This window comes from Leucopleurus acutus, assembly GCF_964270905.1.
Source record: "Leucopleurus acutus genome assembly, chromosome: 20".
Classification (NCBI taxonomy): domain Eukaryota; kingdom Metazoa; phylum Chordata; class Mammalia; order Artiodactyla; family Delphinidae; genus Leucopleurus; species Leucopleurus acutus.
In genome coordinates this window covers 43,046,172-43,069,233 of record NC_139162.1, presented here as the reverse complement: position 1 = coordinate 43,069,233, position 23,062 = coordinate 43,046,172, and the positions used below count along the sequence as shown (strand labels likewise).

The 23,062-nt window shown below is 40.8% G+C and overlaps 2 long non-coding RNA genes across 3 annotated transcripts in view; one reads left to right on the top strand and one right to left on the bottom strand.

The window, feature by feature from the left end:
• The first annotated feature begins 1,054 nt into the window (after positions 1–1,054).
• Positions 1,055–22,158, top strand: LOC309977135. Of its 2 annotated transcripts, none has more exons than XR_014327025.1 (4): positions 1,055–1,137; positions 1,629–1,738; positions 3,260–3,355; positions 19,291–22,158. It is a non-coding gene; the product is annotated as an uncharacterized lncRNA (long non-coding RNA). The 2 variants fall into 2 exon arrangements; XR_014327026.1 differs by lacking the exon at positions 19,291–22,158 and adding an exon at positions 7,545–7,810.
• LOC309977136 overlaps positions 4,101–23,062 on the bottom strand; it is a 37,147-nt gene continuing 18,185 nt past the window's right edge. The window contains exon 3 of the long non-coding RNA XR_014327027.1: positions 4,101–4,255. This is a non-coding gene — a long non-coding RNA (uncharacterized lncRNA). The remainder of the gene's footprint in view (positions 4,256–23,062) is intronic.

The following is a 23,062-nucleotide window of genomic DNA, read 5'->3' as shown; positions in this document are numbered from 1 at the left end:
GCAACCAGAGGCAGAGTGCCACCCATGTTCACCAGCTTCAGAGCCTCTGAAAGTCCTCCCCTCCCTTCCATCTTTCCATCCCTGCTGGAGACTTTTCTCACTTATCCCTAACAAAACATACTGAAATTTACAAAACTGCCAAATAAAAATTGTCACTAGCCATCTGTCTCTACAAGGATTAGATTACTAGCCACTGCAGTTGCTGACTTTCAACACACCTTGAGAGGAGTTCAGAGCAGAGATCAGGAATGAGGCACTCTGTGCTCTAGGAAAAACTGGCAGAACAGGCCTTTAGATAGTTAGATATTTTCAGGAGAAGGTTTTATCAGCCCAATTTCTTACATCTTCTCATATCTAGAAAAGCACTAAAATCATTAATGGAGACATCTGCTCCTCAGGACTAGTGGCAACATTCTGCAAAAATGTATGCTTGGTTGCATGTATCTCTCTTCACCATAAACCACATATATACTGACACACACACACACACGCACGCACGCACACACCTCTTTGGAGCAGTTCCTCAGAGCTATCTGAGCCGCTGTGTCCCAGGCTAAAGTCCTCATTTTGCCCCTTATAAAACTTAACTCACATCTCTCTGTTGTGCATTTTTTTTGGTCCACAGGACCAACTCTAAGGCTTCAATCTCCATGTATTTGAAGAGTAGCTAAATATCATATGTTTCCTCTTAGATACAGATACACACTTTCTGAGTCATAGTTTGGTGTGGTGTATCCAATTAGGTTTGTAACCTTTGGAGCATCTGAAATCTTTAAAGTTATCTGTGACAGGTGGCGGATAAATCTGTGTACTTCCCCTTTAAGAAGGTGCGAGGCCCGGCCCCTTCCTAAGAGCCTCAGGCCATCATTTCCTAGCACCCCACCTAGGGTTCCCTGAAGGCTTTCCGGTTCTTGGCCAGGCTGCCTGCAGGAGAGAAACTACACTACCCAGAAGTCTGTGCTGGGAGGAAGCAGTAAGAATTGGGCCAATAGGGACGGTAAAACGGGCGTTTCCTGTGTTGGCTTGGACTTCCGGCGTCCTGGGGGCGTTAGTTCTTTTGAAACGTGTTTCTTTTGTGTTTACAGGCTTCCCTTGCCCGCGACCTTTCAGAACTTCCCAGAGAATCACCATAAAAAGGTGGGAACCACCTCTGCGCCTTGTAAGACCTTGTGTGGGGGGGTTAGAGGGAGCCCGCAGGACCCGTTTTGGTTGCCGCCCTTCTTGGTCCCGCTCACACAGGGAATTAGAGGCCATGGTGTAGGCACATGGTGAGGACCAGCTGATTAGTATTATGCTCAACTGCTGATTAGTATTATGATCACTGTCATCTGTTCCCTCCCCTTCATTGCCAGAATGCGTGCATGTCTCTTAGGCCACACGGCCTTGGCATCGTTCTATGTCTTTTGTGAATGATTTCAGCATAGAAGACCTTTGGCTCTAATACAGTCACATTCTGCCCAAAGGCAGTGTCTGCCTCGCCTTGGAGCCTGACAGAGCTGGGCTCCCAGGAAGTGCTGAGTGATATTGACTTTGAGGCCCTCTGGTCCTTTACCAACGACTGAACGTTGAGCTCTAATCACATCTGTCTGTCCCAGGGCCAACAAAGCTACCTCTGTTTGACTTTCCAGGCATCCGTGACCTTCAAGGACGTGGCAGTGACCTTTACCTAGGACGAGTGGGGGCAGCTGGATGCTGCCCAAAGGAGCCTGTACTGGGAGGTGATGCTGGAGACCTGTGGGTAAGGCCTCACTGCTCTTTCTGTGGGGACCTGCAACCTCTTTCATGCTGCCCTTTTCAGGAGGCTTCTGAGGACACTCTCCCTCCTCCCCACGGCCCTGACATGTATTGGTTTATCTTCTGGCTCCTGTGTCTGCCACAAGGAATTTGGAGCAAGAAACCTAGTTCCCCTCAAAACGGCTCAGATGGCAGAGGAGAAGGATTTGTTGGAGGAAATATGGGTGTCTTATAATATTGAGGGGTAGGAGGTCCAGTCAGGCACCATGAGAGACTAAAGTCAGGAAATGGAAGAAATCCTGATTAGATACTGGCCTTGGTGTCTTCTGATCTATTTGTGGGTCTCCTTGTGCCATTCTCAGCAGATTGGCTTTTTCTGCTGCAGGGAGCTGATAGCCAGAAATGGTCACCCCTACCCTTGATCTAAGAAACCCCTCAATTCCTTGTCTCTACTTCTTGCTGTACTTTTTTTTTTTCTCATATATCTGTCTTTCTCTACGTCTGGCTGTCTCTGCATGGGTGTTCTAGTGGCAGGAAACAGCCACCCGAGCCCACACTTCTTTTTACCTCTTACTCCAGTGCTCAGCACAGGCTGGCCCTAATTTGTTCCTTCTCCAGATTCCTACAAGATGGAGACTGAGTGGCCAAGCTTGATTGGTTTATAGCCCAGTCAGCAGAACCCCTGGGTAATGGCATGTTGTTCAGCAAGTGAGTGAAGCAGACAGGACATCAGGAGGCATCTGTGTGAGTCCTACTGGCAGTCATTCTGAAAAACAGAATCTCCTTTAAAAGGCTTTTTTGGCCTCTGATGCCTACATGCTCATCCCTCGTGTACTTAAGTCTGGGCCATGATCGTCTCTTGGTATGGGAGATCATTTTAGAGGGTGCACAAACATGGCAAGTGGCAATGATGGACAATCAGAGAAGGCCATTCCTTTTTCTCTTGTTTGTCCTGTTGCTGTTTCATGCTGTCTTTTAATGTCCCTTTGACTGCTGGCAATTTCTCTCTTCAACAGAAGGGACAGCCTCAGACTCAGAGCCCTGAGCAGGCAGCATGAGTTTATTGAGACTTAGTTCTGTTTTGATTTTCTTGCAGTAACTTTGCATTTGTGGCAAATGAAACTGGTTTTTCCATTTCTTATAGGGACACAAGATTCCCTATATGAAGACATGTATTAAAGTTAAATAAAAAGTGGGTCAGTGTCAAGGAAGGCAGTTGTTAGCAATGGTCATAATTAATGTTCCATGAACACTAGTGCATCTGGGTCCCATGACTGCATCTGGACAGTTTTGGGGGGTCCTCCAGGACTAGGGAGATGGATCACCCTAGACAGCTAGCACTACCCTACTCAGCCTTTAGGGCCTAATGATAACGTTCTTGGCTTTGGTTCCCAGGTCACAGATCAGTTTGGACAAGAGCAGCCTCATTCCGAGGTCTCTCCATCTCAAAGTCCCAGACAGGACTGAAACATTCCTTTTTGTCTTTGCTAAAATACGAACATCTTATTTCTTTATCCACAAACAGGATATCCGGTTCCCAAACCAGATCTAATCCACCCACTGAAGCACAGGCAGGAGCTGTGGGTGGTGAAGAGAAGCCTCTCCCAAAGTGCCTGTCCAGGTGGGTGACCAAGTGTTGGGCAGGAGGGGTCATGGCAACCTTAACTGAGGGGACCACTGTCTCTGGAATTCCGTGGGAAGCTTCTTGTTGTGGCCTTCTTGGGTGCCTGGGTCAGGGTAGAGCTCTCCGTCTCAAAGTCCCTTTGTCCTCCCACCTCAACAGATTCTTCTCTGCCACAGGGTAAAGAACCTGTTTTATGTATAAGGGCAAGGCTCTGGGCTCCAACTGCTTGGTATTAAAACCTGCCTTTGCCGGTCACCAGCCCAGTGGCAGTAGGGAAGTTGCATGATTTTGTCGGGCCTCCTTTAGTTAATTTAGGCTGTTAATGTTCACTGCAGTAACAGATAGTCTCCAAAAGCTGAGTGGCTCAACACATGAAGGATTTTTCTCACTCATGGCAGGGCTCGTGTGGGTCAGCGTGTGAGATTGTATCACACGGTTATTCAGAGACCCAGGTGTCGCCTGTCTGGCTTTATGGTTACCTTGGCATCATTCTACTGGCAGAGGGGAAATGAGAGGAAGTATGGAAGTCACACCTACATTATGTCCCCTCACACTCTTGACAAGAACTCGGCAGTTGGCCATCCCTTTTTTTGTTCAATTTATTTTATTGAAGTATAGTTGATTTACAATGTTGTGTTAGTTTCTGGTGTACAGAAAAGCAATTCAGTCATACATATATATAATAGATTACGTCTACTAATCCCAAATTCCCAATCCATCCCTCCCCCACCCCACCCTCCCCCTTGGCAGCCACAAGCTTGTTCTCTATGTCTGTGAGTCTGTATCCCTCTTTCGATGCAGCTGGGAACTGAGGTTTAGCTCTGTGTCCAAGGAGAAGAGCAGATGGGTTTCTGGGTTTTGTTTACATCAAACCAGTCTGCTGCACTCAGCCTACTCCTGAAAAATGAAAGTGATAATAATTTCTAACTCATTGGGCTGTTTGAAGATGTAATCATTTGATGCATGAAATTAGTTAGCACCATGCCTGAGTTATAGTTACAAGCTCAAAAAATGTCAGCTGTTAGGATCTTTCATGTAATACCAACAATCACAATGCATAATCTCTCACATGTCCTCCTAGATCAGAATAAAAGAGTTTATGTTACCATCTCTGCCCGTAGGCTGCATCCCACCCTTTTCCACCTGTTCATCTATCCTTCTGTTTGTCAGACAGAAGCAATCCCTAGCTGCATTGTCTTCCTGGCCCTCCTTTACTGTAGAGCCTCAAGATGGTATTTGGCTTTGTTTGGCCCACATCTGGGCTGCTGAGAACAGTTGGAGTCACAAAGTGTGTTGACTGGTGCCACTGCAGTCACGGTCTTGCCCCTCTCCTGCTTCCTTGCACTCCCCAGCCAGTTCATGTGTGTCTCTAGCCCCCTTCACAGCCCGATGGAGTCTCTTCCAAATACTCACCTTTCAATTACATTCCACATGTTCCATCAAATTCTTCATACCTTAGAAGGAAATCATGATCTTGCCCACTCCTCCATCCTCCACAGTATCAGTGGATGGCCTTGTCATTCAGACAGTTGAGAAGGTGGGAAACGACCTTGTACAAACTCATAACACTCTGCCTCCATCTAACCCAACATTCAGCCATTATCATCCTGCTTATTTTATGTTTTTCATATTGGGTAAATCCATCATCTTTACTACCTCCATGGGTTCCACTACAAACATCCTGCTCTAAGCTCTCATCATCTTTTGCCAAGATGATGCCAAGACACTCCTAACTGGTTGGCTCACATCTGCTCTGTGTTTCTTCTGATCAGCTCTCTCTCCTGCACCAGCTCTGCCATCCATACAAGCGTTGATCCAAACATTCACTACTCCCTGAGCCACTGATGTCTCAGCATACAGCCTACTTCATGGCCTTCTTTCTTGCTGCTCAACCTTACAGAGCATCTCTTATCTGTCTCATACCTGTAGCTTCCCTTCCCAACTTTGTGGAAGAGGTCTCGCCCCCTGCCGTAGCTACTTCCTGCACCAGAGACTAAATCACACCTTCTCCTGCAACTTCGGAGGCTTCTCATGCTTCCTCCTAGAAAAGTAACTGGTATTTAGACTCTGTCACCATAGATTAGCTTTGACTGTCTTGACTTGATGTAAATGGAGTCCCACAGTTTATTCTGTCATGTCTGTCTTCTTTTGATCTTCGTTATGCCTGTGAGAGTCATTCTTGCGGTTCTATGTAGTTCAACTCTGTTCTTTTTCAGTGCTCAGCAGTATCTCATTGTATGTCCATTCTCCTGTGATTACCATTTTAATTTTTTCCTATTTCTTGTATTATGAACATTCTTGTTCATGTTATTTTTGGAGATATATACTATGTATATACAATATAGTACTCATTTTTGCGGGGAATATACAGAGAGAGGAATGACTGGGTCTTAGGCTATGTATATGTTTAGCTTGAACAGAAACTGCCAGACAGTTTTACAGAGTGGCTGCACCCTTTCACGCTCCCACGAGCCATGTGTGAGAATGCCCATTGCTACATTCCCATCAGCACTTGGTGTCTTCCCCTTTTCTTTCTGAGGCCCAGTGGTGAGGTGGCTCAGAACCACAGCACTGAAACCATTCTTGATGAAGTCATAGCTTTTATTCTAATTGCCAAATGCAACAACAGCACTAACAACAGTGAATAATGGCCCATGATATACTGAACATTCAACCTGTGCCAGGCACTATGCTAAGTACTTTACAGGTGTGGTCTTGTTAACCCTCGTGGCAGCTGGTGAATTAGGAACTGGGCATCTCCCAGTGTTTCAGGTTAGGAAATGGTGATTTACAGGTCGTTAATAACTGTCCAGATGACTGCTTCATAGAGGCAGGGTTTGAACTGAAGTGACATTCTTCACCACCACGCTGTACTGGTTTTCGATGCAGCAGAAACCTGTTCCACTTTTCTGCACCTGGGCTTTGGTAGCACTTAGTCCCAGTGGTCCCTCTTTTCCAATTCTGACTGGACTGTTCTCTGCCTCTTACTCTGATCGCCTCCTCAATATTGGCTTTGCCTGACATCTCATGGCCCTTTCTTTTTATTGTAATTAGTCTCCCAGAATGATCCGCCTCTACTCTTAGTTCTTCAGCTCATGCATGTTGTGTCCCATATCCATGCCGCAATATAGGCAGGATAGTTAACAGGTATTCATCGCTTTTTGGTGCTTGTAAACACTGTATATACACTGTTTCAATTCATCCTCACAGTGATTTTTTGAGACTCTACTTGTACTCTGATTTGTAGGTGAGGAAGCAGAAGCTTGTGGAAGTTGAACGGCTTGCTGAAGGTCAGAAAACTAGCAAGGGGGTGTTGCTGGGATTTGAGCCTGGGCTGATTCTCCCTAGGTACCATGATGTCAAACACAATACTCTGTTGGCTTCTAACATTTATATTTGACTACAGTTGTATACGTTTATATTAATCATAAACCTTGGTTTATGACACACTCATCATCTGGCAATGTACTATCATGTTTAATTTCTTTTTAAACTTTTCCCAGTCATTTATTTATTTCCCCTAAAAAGATTATAGTGGGAACCTCCCTGGTGGTCCAGTGGTTAAGACTCCATGCTTCCAATGCAAGGGATGTGGGTTCAATCCCTGGTCAGGGAACTAAGATCCCACATGCCACGCAGTGCGGCCAAAAGATTAAAAAAAAAAAAATTATAGTGAACGCCATCAACCAATGCAAGAACAGGAGTATTACCAAGCAATATCCTACCTTGATCTATATATTTCTCCCTTTCCCATCCTCTCCCTTCCTGACAAAGATAATCACTGTCTTGAACTTGCCTTCATAATTTCATTACTTTATATGTGGGAGTGTTTTATATTATAAATAGAAATTCTTTTGTAGATGTGGTGGCTTTCAGATTTTCTGTTTCTTGTGCTGGATTTGTTATTTTGCATCTTTCAAGCAGTTTGTCTATTTCATCTAGTTGTCAATTCATTGGCTTAATTAAAATCATATCATACCTGTTTGTAAGCATACTTAAACAGCGTATTATATGGTTTTCTGTTTTTTAATTTCTGATAAATGGTTATCATACTTGATTGTTATGGCTTGAATGTGTACCCCTCACATTCATTTGTTGAAATCTTCATCTCCAAAGATGATGGTATTAGGAGTTAGGGCCATTGGGAGGTGCAGAAGTCATGAGCGTTCAGTGTCTTATCCAACAGGCTCCAGAGAGATCCCTCATCCCTTCCACCATGTGGGGACGCAGCAAGAAGCCACTGGCTATGAACCAGAAAGAATGCCCTCACCAAAATGTGACCATGCTGGCGCCTTGATCCTGGACTCCCCAGCCTCCAGAACTGTGAGAAACAAATTTCTGTTGTTTGTAAGCTACCCAGGCTTTGGTATGTTACAGCAGCCCAAATGGACCAAGACATTGGTGTAGTTTTCTGATACATGCTTTTAAAGAATTCAGTGTTAAATTACTAAGAATCACTGTGTGTGAGCTGTAGTGTTGGTTTTTTTTGTTTTTTTTTTTAAATTTATTTATTTATTTTTGGCTGTGTTGGTCTTCATTGCTGCAAGTAGGCTTTCTCTAGTTGCGGCGAGCGGGGGCTACTCTTCCTTGTGGTGTGTGGACTTCTCATTGCAGTGGCTTCTCTTGTTGCAGAGCACAGGCTCTAGGTGCACAGGCTTCAGTAGTTGCAGCACACGCGGGCTAGGTAGTTGTGGCTTGCGGGCTCTAGAGCGCAGGCTCAGTAGTTTAGTTGTGGCACATGGGCTTAGTTGCTCCGTGGCATGTGGGATCTTCCCGGACCAGGGCTTGAACCCGTGTCTCCTGCATTGGCAGGCAGATTCTTAACCACTGCACCACCAGGGAAGTCCCTGTAGTGGTTTTTTTTCCTTCTTCTCAAAATATTCTGTTACGTCAACATATCACAATGTATTTATCGATTTTTGTGGACATTCACCTATTTCCATAATTATATCCAAAAATTCTCACTATACTACCTTGTTCAATGAAAGATACTTGTTTCCTTTTTCTTTCTTTTTTTAATTTGGTGGTTATCCACCTTGCTGCACACACGTGCAGGAGTTTTAGTTGTAATTCTTCTTATGAGTGGAATGACTGATGGAAAACAACTTTACAAGATGTTGCCCAGTGTTTTCTAAAGTGACGTTATCAATTTGTTAACTTCACCAGCAATGAATGTGAGATTTCATACACCACATCCTGTCCCACACATGATATTTTTGGGTTCTATAATTTCTTCCAGTTGAATAGGTGCTAACTGGTTTCTTACTCTGGTCTTCACTGGCATTTACCTCATTACCACTGAGGTTGAACTCCTCATTAAGTTTTTTGGCCAGTGTGTATGTTCTTGTGGAATAGAATAGAGAGCCCAGAAGTAGCCACTTTTTAATTGAAGTATAGATGATTTACAATATTATATTAGTTTCATGTGTACAACATAGTGATTCCGTATTTTTATAAATTATACTCCATTTAAAGTACTTACAAAACAATGGGTCTATTTCCCTGTGCTGTACAGTATATCCTTGTTGCTCATCTATTTCATACAGAGTAGTTTATACCTCTTAATCCCATACAGCTATCTTGCCCCTCCTCCTTTACCTCTCCCTACTGGTAACCACTAGTTTGTGCTCTATGAGTCTTGTTCCTGTTTTATATATATTGGGTTGGCCAAAAAGTGCCTTTGGTTTTTAAGTAAAAATAAAAGACACATTTTTCATTTTCACCAAGAACTTTATTTATTTTTTTAAAAGGATTTTTTTTAATGTTTTTAGATTTTACTTTATTTATTTTTGGGGGCATTGGGTCTTCGCTGCTGCACGTGGGCTTTCATCTAGTTGCAGTGAGTGGGGGCTACTCTTCATTGTGGTGCGCAGGCTTCTCATTGCAGTGGCTTCTCTTGTGGAGCACAGGCTCTAGGTGTGTGGGCTTCAGTAGTTTTGGCACGCAGGCTCAGTATTTGTGGCTTGAGGGCTCTAGAGTGCAGGCTCAGTATTTGTGGCACACGGGCTCAGTTGCTTCACGGCATGTGGGATCTTCCCAGACCAGGGCCTGAACCCATATCCCCTGCACTGGCAAGCAGATTAACCTCTGTGCCACCAGGGAAGTCCCACTACTTTTGTCTTTAACCTCCATAGTTTGTGTGTAGATGATTTCCTACCTATACTTATGTTCGCCTTTACTGGTGAGCTTTCCCATTTCATAATTTTCTTGTTTCTAGTTGTGGCCTTTTCTTTTCTGCCTACAGAAGATCCTTTAGCATTTGTTGTAAAGCTGGTTCGGTGATGCTGAATTCTTTTAGCTTTTGCTTGTCTATAAAGCTTTTGATTTCTCCATAAAATCTGAACTAGAGTCTCGCTGGGTAGAGTATTCTTGGTTGTAGGTTTCCCCCTTTCATCACTTTAAATATATCATGCCATTCCCTTCTGACCTGCAGAGTTTCTACTGAAGGTCAGCTGATAGCATTATGGGAATTCCCTTGTATGTTATTTGTTGCTTTTAATATTTTCTTTCTTGCCATGTGTCTTGGCATGTTCCTCCTCGGATTAATCCCGTATGGGACTCTGCACTTCCTGTGAACTTGGAGTGACTGTTACCTTTCCCGTGTTAAGGAAGTTTTCAGCTATTATCTCTTCAAGTATTTTCTTGGCCCTTTCTCTCTTCTCCTTCTGGGACCCTATAATGTGAATGTTAGTGTGTTTGATGTTGTCGCAGATATCTCTAAACTGTCCTCATTTCTTTTTTCTTCTTTGTTCTGTGGCAGCGATTTCCACCACTCTCTTCCAGTTCACTGACCCATTCTTCTGCCTCATTTATTCTGCTGTTGATCCCTTTATAGTGTATTTTTCATTTCAGTTATTGTATTCTTCAACTCTGTTCAGTTGTTCTTTATATTTTCTAACTCTTTGCTAAAAACTTCTTGTAACTTAAACTTCTCTGCATCCTTTCTTTTCCCGAATTCCTGGGTCATCTTTACGATCATTACTCTTAACTCTTCTTGGGTAGATTGCCCATCTCCACTTCATTTAGTTGTTCTTGTGGGTTTATTTCTTGTTGCTTCATCTGGAACATATTCCTTTGCTGTCTCATTTTGTCTGAATTTCTATTTGCATTTTTATGTGTGTTAGGTTCATTATGTTTTTCAACCTTGGAGAAGTGGCCCTCTGTAGGGGATGGACTATTTGTCCCAGCAGTACACTCCCCTCTCATCACCCAAGGGGCAGAGGACAGCTGCTCCTACAGTAGTTTCTGACCTGTGTTTGAGGACTTAGTTACACAAGCTTAGGGATCATAGTTCTCTTGCATATGGACTGCCCCCTGGTGAGTGAGGCTGGTCAAGAGGCTTGTGCAGGCCTCCTGGTGGGAGGGGCTGATGCCTACCCACTGGAGGGTAGAGCTGGGTTTTCGCTTTCTGGTGAACAGGGCCATGTCAAGGGATGTCTCTAGAGGTGGCTGTGGACTGAGGAAGTCTTTAGGCAGCCTATCTGCCGATGGGTGGGGCTGTGTTCCCACCAAGTTGGCTGTTTGGTCTAAAGCATCGCAGCATGGGAGCCTACAGGCTTTTGGGTGGGGTTAGGTCTTGGTGCTAATGACCCCAGAAAGACTTCTGCCTTCAGTGACAAGTTAATGTAGATGAATACTCACCAATATCTCCACCTCCAGTGTGTACATCCCCAGGGTGAGATACAGCTGCCCCTGCCTCCCCAGGAGACCCTCCAAGACCAGCAGGTAGGTCTGGTCTACACTCCTATGAAGTCACTGCTTTTGCCCTAGGTCCCAGTGTACATGAGACTGTGTGTGCACTCCAAGAGTGGAGTTTCTGTTTTCCCCAGTCCTGTGGAGCTCCTGCATTCAAGCCCTGCTGGCCTTCAAAAGTCAAATGCTCTGGGGCTCCTCCTCCTGATGCTGGACCCTCACGCTGGGGAGCCTGACGTGGGGCTAAGAACTCTCCTGTGGCAGAACTTCTGTGATATAATTATCCTCCAGTATTCTCCAGTTTGTGTGTCACCCACCTGGGAGGTATGGGATTTGATTATATTGTGAGTGTGCCCCTCCTACCATCTCGCTCTGGTTTCCTCTTTATGTCTTTGGCTGTAGAATTTTTTTTTGGTAGGTTCCAGTCATCTTTATTGATGGTTGTTCAGCAGTTAGTTGTGATTTTGGTATGCTCATGAGAAGAGTTGAACACAAGGTCCTTCTCCACCATCTTGTTTCCTCTCATTGTCACTAGTTGTTTACTTTCCTGTTTTTGCCACATATTGTGTCTTTTTTCTATATTCAGTTCTGGAGTTAGGAAAGTCCAAGATCAAGATTCCTATGGGGTTCAGTTTCCTGGCTTGCAGAGAGCCACCTTCTCGCTATGTCCTCAAATGGAGAGAGAAGTCATCGTGTTCATAAGTGAGGACACACAATATGTTAAATATGTAACTTCTTCAGAATAAAAAGAAAATTCATACAAAAAAGAAAAAAAACATTCCAACAAATGAAAGTCCAGGACCAGATGGCTTCATAGGTGAATTCAATCAAACATTTAGAGAGAGAAGACCTAACGCCCATCCTTCTCAAACTCTTCCAAAAAATTGCAGAGGATGGAACACTCCCAAACTCATTCTACAAGGCCACCATCACCCTGATACCAAAACCAGACAAAGATACTACAGAAAAAGAAAATTACAGACTGATATCACTGATGAACCTAGATGCAAAAATCCTCAACAAAATACTAGCAAACAGAATCCAACAGCACATTAAAAGGATCATACACCATGATCAAGTGGGATTTATCCCAGGGATGCAAGGATTCTTCAATATACATAAATCAATCAGTGTGATACACTATATTAACAAATTGAAGAATAAAAACCATGCTCTTCTCAATAGATGCAAAAAAAACTTTTGAGAAAATTCAACATCCATTTATAATAAAAACACTCCAGAAAGTGGGTATAGAGGGAACCTACTTCAACATAATAAGGCCATATGCCATAAACAACAAACCCACAGCAAACATCATTCTCAGTGGTGAAAAACTGAAAGCTTTTCCTCTAAGATCAGGAACAAGACAAGGATGTCCACTGTTGCCACTATTACTGAACTTAGTTTTGGAAGTCCTAGCCATGGCAATCAGAGAAGAAAAAGAAATAAAAGGAATCCAAATTGGAAAGGAAGAAGTATCTGTTTGCAGATAACATGATACTATACATAGAGAATCCTAAAGATGCTACCAGAAAACTAATAGAGCTAATCAATGAATTTGGTAAAGTAGCAGGATACAAAATTAATGCACAGAAATCTCTTGCATTCCTATACACTAACAATGAAAGATCAGAAAGAGAAGTTAAGGAAACACTCCCAGTCACCACTGCAACAAAAAGAATAAAATACCTAGGAATAAACCTACCTAAGGAGGTAAAAGACCTGTACTCAGAAGACTATAAGATACTGATGAAAGAAAACAAATATGACACAAACAGATGGAGAGATATACCATGTTCTTGGACTGGAAGAATCAATATTGTGAAAATGACTATACTACCCAAAGCAATCTACAGATTCAATGCAATCCCTATCAAATTACCAATGGCATTTTTTTACAAAAGCAGAAGAAAAAATCTTTAAATTTGTATGGAGACGCAAAACACCCCGAATAGCCAAAGCAATCTTGAGGGAAAAAAACGGAGCTGGAGAAATCAAACTCCCTGACTTCAGACTATACTACAAAACTACAGTAATCAAGACAGTATGGTAGTTTCACAAAAACAGAAATATTGACCAATGGAACAAGATAGAAAGCCCAGAGATAAACCCATGCACCTATTGTCAACTAACCTATGACAAAGGAGACAAGGATATACAATGGAGAAAAGACAGTCTCTTCAATAAGTGGTGCTGGGAAAACTGGACAGCTACATGTAAAAGAATGAACACTCCCTAACACCATACACAAAAATAAAGTCAAAATGGATTAAAGACCTAAATGTAAGACTCGACACTATAAAACTCTTAGAGGAAAACATAGGAAGAACACTCTATGACATAAATCACAGCAAGATCCCTTTTGACCCACCTCCTAGAGAAATGGAAATAAAAAAAATAATAAATAAATGGGACCTAATGAAACTTAAGAGCTTTTGCACAGCAAAGGAAACCATAAACAAGAGGAAAAGACAACCCTCAGAATGGGAGAAAATATTTGCAAACGAAGCAGCTGACAAAGGATTAATCTCCAAAATATACAAGCAGCTCATGCAGCTCAATATCAAAAAACAAACAACCCAATCCAAAAATGGGCAGAAGAGCGAAATAGACATTTCCAAGAAGACATACAGATGGCCAAGAGGCATATGAAAAGCTGCTCAACATCATTAATTATTAGAGAAATGGAAATCAAAGCTACAGTGAGGTGTTACCTCACACCGGTAGAACGGGCATCATGAGAAAATCTAGAAACAACAAATGCTGGAGAGGGTGTGGAGAAAAGGGAACCTTCTTGCATTGTTGGTGGGAATGTAAATCGATACTATGGAGAACAGTATGGAGGTTCCTTAAAAATCTAAAAAATAGAATTACCATATGACCCAGCAATCCCACTACTAGGCATATACCCAGAGAAAACCATAATTCAAAAAGACACATGCACCCCAATGTTCACTGCAGCACTGTTTACAATAGCCAGGTCATGGAAGCAACCTAAATGCCCATTGACAGACAAATGGATAAAGAAGATGTGGTACATATACACAATGGAATATTACTCAGCCATAACAAGGAACAAAATTTGGTCATTTGTAGAGATGTGGATGGACCTAGAGACTCATACAGAGTGAAGTCAGTCAGAAAGAGAAAAATGAATATCATCAGTCAGAAAGAGAAAAATGAATATCACACATATATGTGGGATCTAGAGAAATGGTACAGATGAACTGGTTTGCAAGGCAGAAATAGAGACACAGATGTAGAGAACAAACATATGGACACCAAGGGGGAAAGCAGGGGTTGGGGGGGGCGGTGGTGGGATGAATTGGGAGATTAGGATTGACATATACACAGTAATGTGTATAAAATAGATAACTAATAATAACCTGCTGTATAAAAAAGTAAATTTTTTAAAAAAGAATCTGCATATAACAGCAAGGTGGGTAACCACAAAAAATAACTAACTAAATAAATAAATAAATAAAAAGGAAACAAGTGAGTATCTTTAACTGAACAGTATAGTCAGAATTTATGGGTGTAATTATGGAAACAGGTGAATGTCCACAAAAATTGATAAATATACTGTGATATACTGGTGTAACAGAATATTTCAAGAAGAAAGAAAGCTATAGTGCACACATTGTGATTCTTAATTATTTAACACAGACTTTTTTAAAAGCATATATCAGAAGACTATAGTAATGTCTTAGTCATTCAGGCTGCTGTGACAACGTACCACAGCCTGGGTAGCTTACAAACAGAAATTTGAGTTTTGGAAGCTGGGAAGCCCAGGATCAAGGTGCCAGCATGGTCACATTCTGGTGAGGGCCTTATTCCTGGTTCATAGCTTGTGCCTTCTCGCTATCATGGTGGAAGAAGCGAAGGATCTCTCTGGAGCCTGTTTGATAAAACACTGATCCCATTCAGGAGGGTTCCACCCTCATGACTTACACAGTCCCACCTCCTAATACCATCATCTTTGGATGAGAGGATTTCAACATGTAGGGGACACATTCAAGCCATAGCAATCAACAATGATACTACTTATCAGAAATTAAAAAACAGAAAACTATATTTTCTTTAAATATACTTACAAGCAAGTATGATGTAATAAAGTGATGAGCTGACTAGATGAAATAGACAAGTTGCTTGAAAAATGCAAAATAACACATCCAACACAAGAAACAGAATCTGAAATGCACCACATCTACAAAAGAAATTCAATTTATAATACAAAACACTCCCAATATAAAGTAATGAAATTATGAAAGCAAGTTCAAGACAGTTATTCAGGAAAAGAGAGGACTGGAAAAAGAAGAAATGTATAGATAGAGGTAGGATATTGGTTGGTAATACTCCTGTTCTTGCATTGGCTGATGGTGTTCACTATAATCTTTATAGAGAAAATAAATGATTGGGAAAAGTTTAAAAATACGACAGTGCACTGACAAATAAAAGTGTGTCATTAAACTAAGGTTTATGATTAATATAAACCTATACACCTGTAGTCAATTATAAATTTTAGAAGCCAACAGAATGTATTGTGTTTGATATCATGGTACCTGGGGAGAATCAGCCCAGAAACAAATCCTAGCAACACCCCCTTGCTAGTTTTCTGCCCTTCAGCAAGCCATTCAACTTCCACAAGCTTCTGCCCCCTCACCTACATATCAGTACAAATAGAGTCTCTCAAAAATCACTGTGAGGATGAATTGAAACACTGCACCTACAGTGCAAGGACCAAAAAGCAATGAATACTTGTTAACTATCCTGTCTATATCACAGCATGGACACGGAACACAACATGCATGAGTTGAAGCTGAAGAACGAAGTAGAGGTGGATCATTCAGGGAAACTAATTACAGTTAAAAGGCCATGAGATGCCAGGCAAAGCCTTTTTTTGTTTGGCTGTGCTGCACAGCATACAGGATCCCAGTTCCCCGACTAGGGATTGAACCCATGCCCCCTGCAATGGAAGCACAGAGCCCTAACCAGTGGACTGCCAGGGAGTTTGCCAGGCAAAGCCAATATTGAGGAGGCAATCAGACTAAGAAGCAGGGAACAATACAGTCAGAATTGGAAAAGAGGGACCACTGGAACCAAGTGCTACCAAAGCCCAGGTGCAGAAAAGTGGAACAGGTTTCTGCTGCATCAAAAACAAGTATAGCGTGGTGGTGAAGAATGTCACTTCAGTTCAAACCCTGCCTCTACCAAGCAGTTATCTTGACAGTTATTAACCACCTGTAAATCACCATTTCCTAACCTGAAACACTGGGAGATGCCCAGTTCCTAATTCACCAGCTGCCATGAGGGTTAACAAGACCACACCTGTAAAGTACTTACCATAGTGCCTGGCACAGGTTGAATGTTCAGTATATTGTGGGCCATTATCCACTGTCGTTAGTACTGTTCTTACATTTGGTAATTAGGATAAAAGCTATGACCTCATCAAGAATGGTTTCAGTGCTGTGGTTCTGAGCCACCTCACCACTGGGCCTCAGAAAGGAAAGGGGAAGACACCCAGTGCTGATGGGAATGTAGCAATGGGCACTCTCACACATGGCTTGTGGGAGCATGAAAGGGTGCAGCCACTCTGTAAAACTGTCTGGCAGTTTCTGTTCAAGCTAAACATATACATAGCCTAAGACCCAGTCATTCCTCTCTCTGTATATTCCCCACAAAAATGAGTACTATATTGTATATACATAGTATATATCTCCAAAAATAACATGAACAAGAATGTTCATAATACAAGAAATAGGGAAAAAAACGGCAATCACAGGAGAATGGACATCCTTACAATGAGATACTGCTGAGTACAGAGAACAGAGTTGAACTACATAGAACCACAAGAATGACTCTCACAGGCATAACGAAGATCAAAAGAAGACAGGCATGACAGAATAAACTGTGGGACTCCACTTACATCAAGTCAAGACAGTCAAAGCTAATCTATGGTGACAGAGTCTAAATACCGGTTATCTTTCTAGGAGGAAGCATGAGAAGCCTCCGAAGTTGCAGAAGGTGCAGGAAGTAGCTACGGCAGGGGGCGAGACCTCTTCCACAAAGTTGGGAAGGGAAGCTACAGGTATGAGACAGATAAGAGATGCTCTGTAAGGTTGAGCAGCAAGAAAGAAGGCCATGAAGTAGGTTGTATGCTGAGACATCAGTGGCTCAGGGAGTGAGTGGTGAATGGATCAATGCTTGCATGGGTGGCAGAGCTGGTGCAGGAGAGAGAGCTGATCAGAAGAAACACAGAGCAGATGTGAGCCAACCAGTTAGGAGTGTTTTGGCATCATCTTGGCAAAAGATGATGAGAGCTTAGAGCAGGATGTTTGTAGTGGAACCCATGGAGGTGGTAAAGATGATGGATTCATGCAATATGGAAAACAAAATAAGGATGATGATGGTGGCTGAATGTTGGGTTAGAGGAGGCACAGTGCAAGTTTGCACAAGGTTTGCACAAGGTCCCACCTTCTCAACTCTCTGAAAAACAGGGCCATCTACTGAAACTGTGGAGGATGGAGGAGTGGGCAAGATCATGATTTCCTTCTTATGCATGAAGAATTCGATGGAACATGTGGGATATAATGCAAAAGTAAGTAGTTGGAAGAGGCTGTCGGGCTGAGCACGGGGTTAGAGACACATCAGCTGACTGAGCTGTGCAAGGAAGCAGGAGAGGGGCAAGAGCATTACTCTGCAGTAGTGCCAATCTAGACACTTGATGACTCCAACTATTCTCAGCAGCCCAGATGTGGGCCAGACAAAGCCAAGTGTCATCTTGAGGTTTTACAGTAGAGAGCCAGGAACATAATGCAGCTAGGGATTGCTTCTATCTGACAAATGTGAAGATAGATGAATGAATGGCTGGAAAAGGGTGGCATGCAGAGCATAGGCAGAGATAGGAAAATAGGAAAATGATACCCCCAAAGGAAGACAATAATTTGCCAGTTACCAGTCAAAAAGAAATTTAGATCTATGAATAGATGCACAAAGAACTGAAAAATAATCATCTCAAAAAAACTATGAGCTAAAACAGACAACAAAATCAAAAAAATAATACGTGATCAAAATAAGTTAAATGAAGAGACAGAAACTTTAACATACAACCAAACATATATTCTGGAGCTGAGAATACAATGATGAATCAAAAATTCCATAGAAAGCTTTAACAGAAGATTTGATCATGCAGTAGAACCAATGAATTCAAAGACAGATCATTTGAAATTATACAGTTGGGGGAGGGGAAGAAAGGAGAATGATAAAGAGTGAAGAAAGCCTATGAGACTTTTAAGAACCAATATATGCATTGCGGCGGGGAGGGTGGGGTGGGGTGTAAGACCCCTCATGATGGAATTAGTGTCCTTATAAGAAGAGCTCTCTCTCTCCTCCATGTGAAATGTGAAGACACAGCAAGAAGGTAGCCAGCTGCAATCCAAAGACAGAGTTCTCACCAGACACCCACCCTCCTAGCACCCTATCCTCAGACTTCCAGTTCCAGAACTGTGAGAAATAAATTCTTGTTGTTTAATCCAAAAAAAAAAAAAAGGAACCAATATATGCATTATGGGAGTCCTTGTAGAAGGAGAAGAGAAGTGGCAATAAACTTACTTAAAGAAATAACGGGTGAAAACATCCCAAATATGTAGAGAGATATGGACCATCCAGATAAATGAATCCCAGAGTTCCCCAGTCAATTTCAACAGAGAGAAAACTTCAACAGGACACTTTATAATCAAACTGTCAAAATCAAAGACAGAGATTTTTGAAAGCAGCAAAGAAAAAGCAGTTTGTTATACACAAGAGATTCTGGAGGAATGTCGTGGGTTTCTTCTCAGAAACGTTTGTACCCTTTCCATTATAAACTCTGAGGATCTAATGTACAGCACAGTGACTATAGTTAATAGTATTGTATCACATACATGAAATTTGCTAGGAGAGATTTTAAGCATTCTTACCAAAAAAAGTGATGGATGTGTTAATTAACTTGATTGTAGTTATATTTTCACAGTGTGTACTTATATCAAATAATCACTTTGTATATTTTAAATATATTTAAAGTACATAATATATATAAATTTATTTTTTGTCAGTTATATGTCAGAAAATTTTTAATGAAGGCAAGATCAGATTTTTTCCAGGAGGAAAAAACAAAACAAAACAAAAAACCCTGAGTAGTTTATCACCTCTAGAACTGCTTCACAGGAAGTCCTAATGGAATTCTTCAATAAAAATTTTAGGGATTTCCCTCGTGGTCCAGTGGTAAAGAATCCACCTTCCAATGCAGGGGACGCAGGTTCGATCCCTGGTCAGGGAACTAACATCCCACATGCAACTAAGCCTGCACGCCACAACTACTGAGCTCGTGCGCCTCAACTACAGAGAAGCCTGCACGCCACAATGAAAGATCCCACGTGCCACAATGAATATCCCACGTGTTGCAACTAAGACTCGACACAGCCAAAAATAAATGTTAAATTTTTAAAAAATAATATTAAAACGTGGAAGTATAATTCGTACTGTAAAGGCACATATATAGTCAAATTCAGAATACTCTAATACAGAAAGCTACAAATTTCCAGTTATGAGATGAGTGCTGCAAATGTAATGTACAACATGATGACTGTAGTTAACACTGCTGTATGGTATATTTGAAAGTTAGAGTAAATCCTGAGAGTCCTCATCACAAGGGAAAAAACTTTTTTTTGTTTCTATCTAAGATGATGGGTATTAACTAAGCTTATGTGGTAATCATTTCACAATATATGAAAGCCAAGTTGTTATGCTGTACACCTTAAACTTATACAGTGCTATATGTCGATTATATCTCAATAAAACTGGAAAAAAGAATATGCCAATATAGTAATGGTATGCATAAATCACTTTTAAGTCTAGTATAAAAGGTAAAAGACAAAACTGTTAAAATAACTGTGACTACTGTAATTTGATATGAATAAACTATTAAAATGTAAATTGTGACATCAATAACATAATATGTGGGTTGGAGAAGTGAAATGTTACAAATTTTTGCATGCAACTGAAGTTGTCATCATTAGCTTAAAACAGATGTTATATCTATGTTTTATGTATGCCTCATAGTAACCACAAAGAAAAAACTTCTAGTCAATTCAAAACATAAAGGGAAAGGAATCACAGCATACCACAATCAAGAAAAAAAAAGTCACAAAGGAACACAGGAAGAGAGGAAGTAAAAAAGGACTTTTAAAAAGTCAGAAAACAACAAAATCACAATGGTAACTCCTTACTATCAATAATTACTCTCAGACATAGGCTGAAAATGAATGACTGGAAAAAGATATTCCATGCAAATGGTAACCAAAAATGGTAAGAAGGTAGCTACACTTATATAAGACAAAATAGGCTTTAAGTCAGAAACTGTCAGACAAAGATTGTCACTGCATAATGATGAAGGGGTCAGTCTATCAAGAAAAATATAAAAATTTAAAATTTATATATAGCCAACATCAGAGCTCCTAAAAATATATGCAGTCTTTCACAGGTCTGAAGGGAGAAATAGACAGCCATACAATAATAGTTGGGGGACTTCAATACCTCACAATTATGGACAGATCATTCAGAGAGAAAATCAATTAGGAAACAGCAGATTTGAACTATCAGTCCAGCTGAACCGAAGAGACATATACAGAACATTCCATCCAACCAGTAGAATACAGTCTTCTTAAATACATACAGAACATTCTCCAGGACGGATCATATGTTAGGCCAAAATACAAGTCTTAAGAAATTTAATAAGGTTGAAATCATATCAAGTATCTTTTCTGACCACAATTGTATGAAACTAGAAATTAGTAACAGAAAGAAAATGAAAAATGGATAATTTAAACAATATACTCTTGAGAAAAATCACTCAAGTCAAAGAAGAAATCAAAAAGGCAATTTTAAAATACCTTGAAACAAATGAAAATGGAAATGTAACATACCAAGTCTTATGAGATGCAGCAAAAGCAGTTCTAAGAGGGATGTGTATACCAATAAATGCCTGCATTAAGAAAAAAGATCTGAAAATTCTAACTTCATACCTCAAGGAACTAAAAAAAAAAAAAAAATGAACACAGGCCAAAGTTAGCAGAAGGAAGGAAATAATTATTAGAGAAGAAATATATTAAATAGAAACTAGAAAAACAATAAAACATCAACAAAACTAACAGCTGACTTTTTGAAAGGATAAACAAAATTGACAAATCTTAAGCTAGACTAACTGTGAACATAGGAGAGAAGACTCAAGGAAAGAAAATTGTACATGAAAGAGGAGATGTTACAACTGATGCCAACGAAATGAAAAGGATCAAAGGAGACTACTATGAACAACTGTATGCCAACTATTATGGATAGGCTACAAGAAATGGACAAATTTGGGGAAACATGCAATGTACCATGACTAAATCATGGAGACATAGTAAATCTGAACAGACCAATGAGTAAGGAGATTGAATCAGTAATCAAAATCCCAGGACCAGATGGCTTCACTAGTGAATTCTACCAAACATTTAAAGAATTAATACCAATCCTTCTCAACCTCTCCCAAAAAATTAAAAGAGGAGAAACACTTACAAATGCATTGTATGAGGCCAGTGTTTTAAACTGATACCAAAGCCAAATAAGGCTACTACAAGAAAACTACAGGATTTCCCTGGCAGTCCCTAGGATGCAATGATGTTCAATGTGTGCAAATTAATAAATGTGATATACCACATTAAAATGAGTGATAAAAAGCATATGATCTGAATAGATGCAGAAAAAGCATTTGATGAAATTTAACATTCTTTCGTGATAAAGATTAAACAAATTAGGTATAGAAGGAACTTACTTCAACATAGTAAAGGCCCTATATGACAAATCCACCATTAACAACATACTCAGTTAGAAAAGCTGAAAGTTTTTCCTCTAAGATTAGGAACAAGACAAGGGTGCTCACTATCACCACTTCTAGTCAACTATCACCACTTCTAGTCAACAAAGTAGTGGAAGTCCTTGCCAGAGCAATTAGGCAACAAAAAGAAATAAAAGGCATTCAAATTGGAAAAGAAGAAAAACTGTCTCTGCAGTTGACATGATATATAGAAATCCTAAAGACTCCACCAAAAAACTGTTAGAACTAATAAACAAATTCAGTAAAGTTGCAGGATACAAAATTAATATACAAAAATTAGTTCAATTTCTGTACACCAATGAACGTTCTGAAAAAGAAAATCCTATTTACAATAGCATCAAAACCAAAAAATACCTAGAATAAATTTAACCAAGGAGGTGAAAGATCTGTGCACTGAAAACTATAGAGTGAAAGTAAAAACTAAGTGAAAGATTGAAGACACAAACAAATGGAAATTTATCCTGTGTTCATGGATTGGAAGAATTAATATTATTAAAATGTCTAGATTTAATGCAATCCCTATCAAAATTCCCATAGCATTTTTTATAGAAATAGAAGAAACAATTTTAAAATTAATATAGAATAATAAAGACCCTGAATAGCCAAAACAATCTTGTACAAGAACAAAGCTGATGGCATCATACTTCTTGATTTCAAAATACACTACAAAGCTATACTAATAAAAACAGTATAGGGCTTCCCTGGTGGCGCAATGGTTGAGAGTCTGCCTGCCGATGCAGGGGACACGGGTTCATGCCCCGGTCCGGGAAGATCCCACATGCCGCGGAGCGGCTGGGCCCGTGAGCCAGAGCCTGTGCTCCGCAACGGGAGAGGCCACAACAGTGAGAGGCCCGAGTACCGCAAAAAGCAAACAAAAAAAAAAAACAGTATAGTTCTGGAATTAAAACAGACACATAGATTAAAGGAACAGAATAGAAAGCCCAGAAATAAAGGTGTGCATTTACAGGCAACTGATCTTTGCCAGTGGTGCCAAGAACACAAAATGGCAAAAGGACAGACTCTTCAATAAATGGTGTTGGGAAAACGTGCAGAAAGAGGAAGTTTCACACAATATAAAAAATCAGTTCCAATATATAACC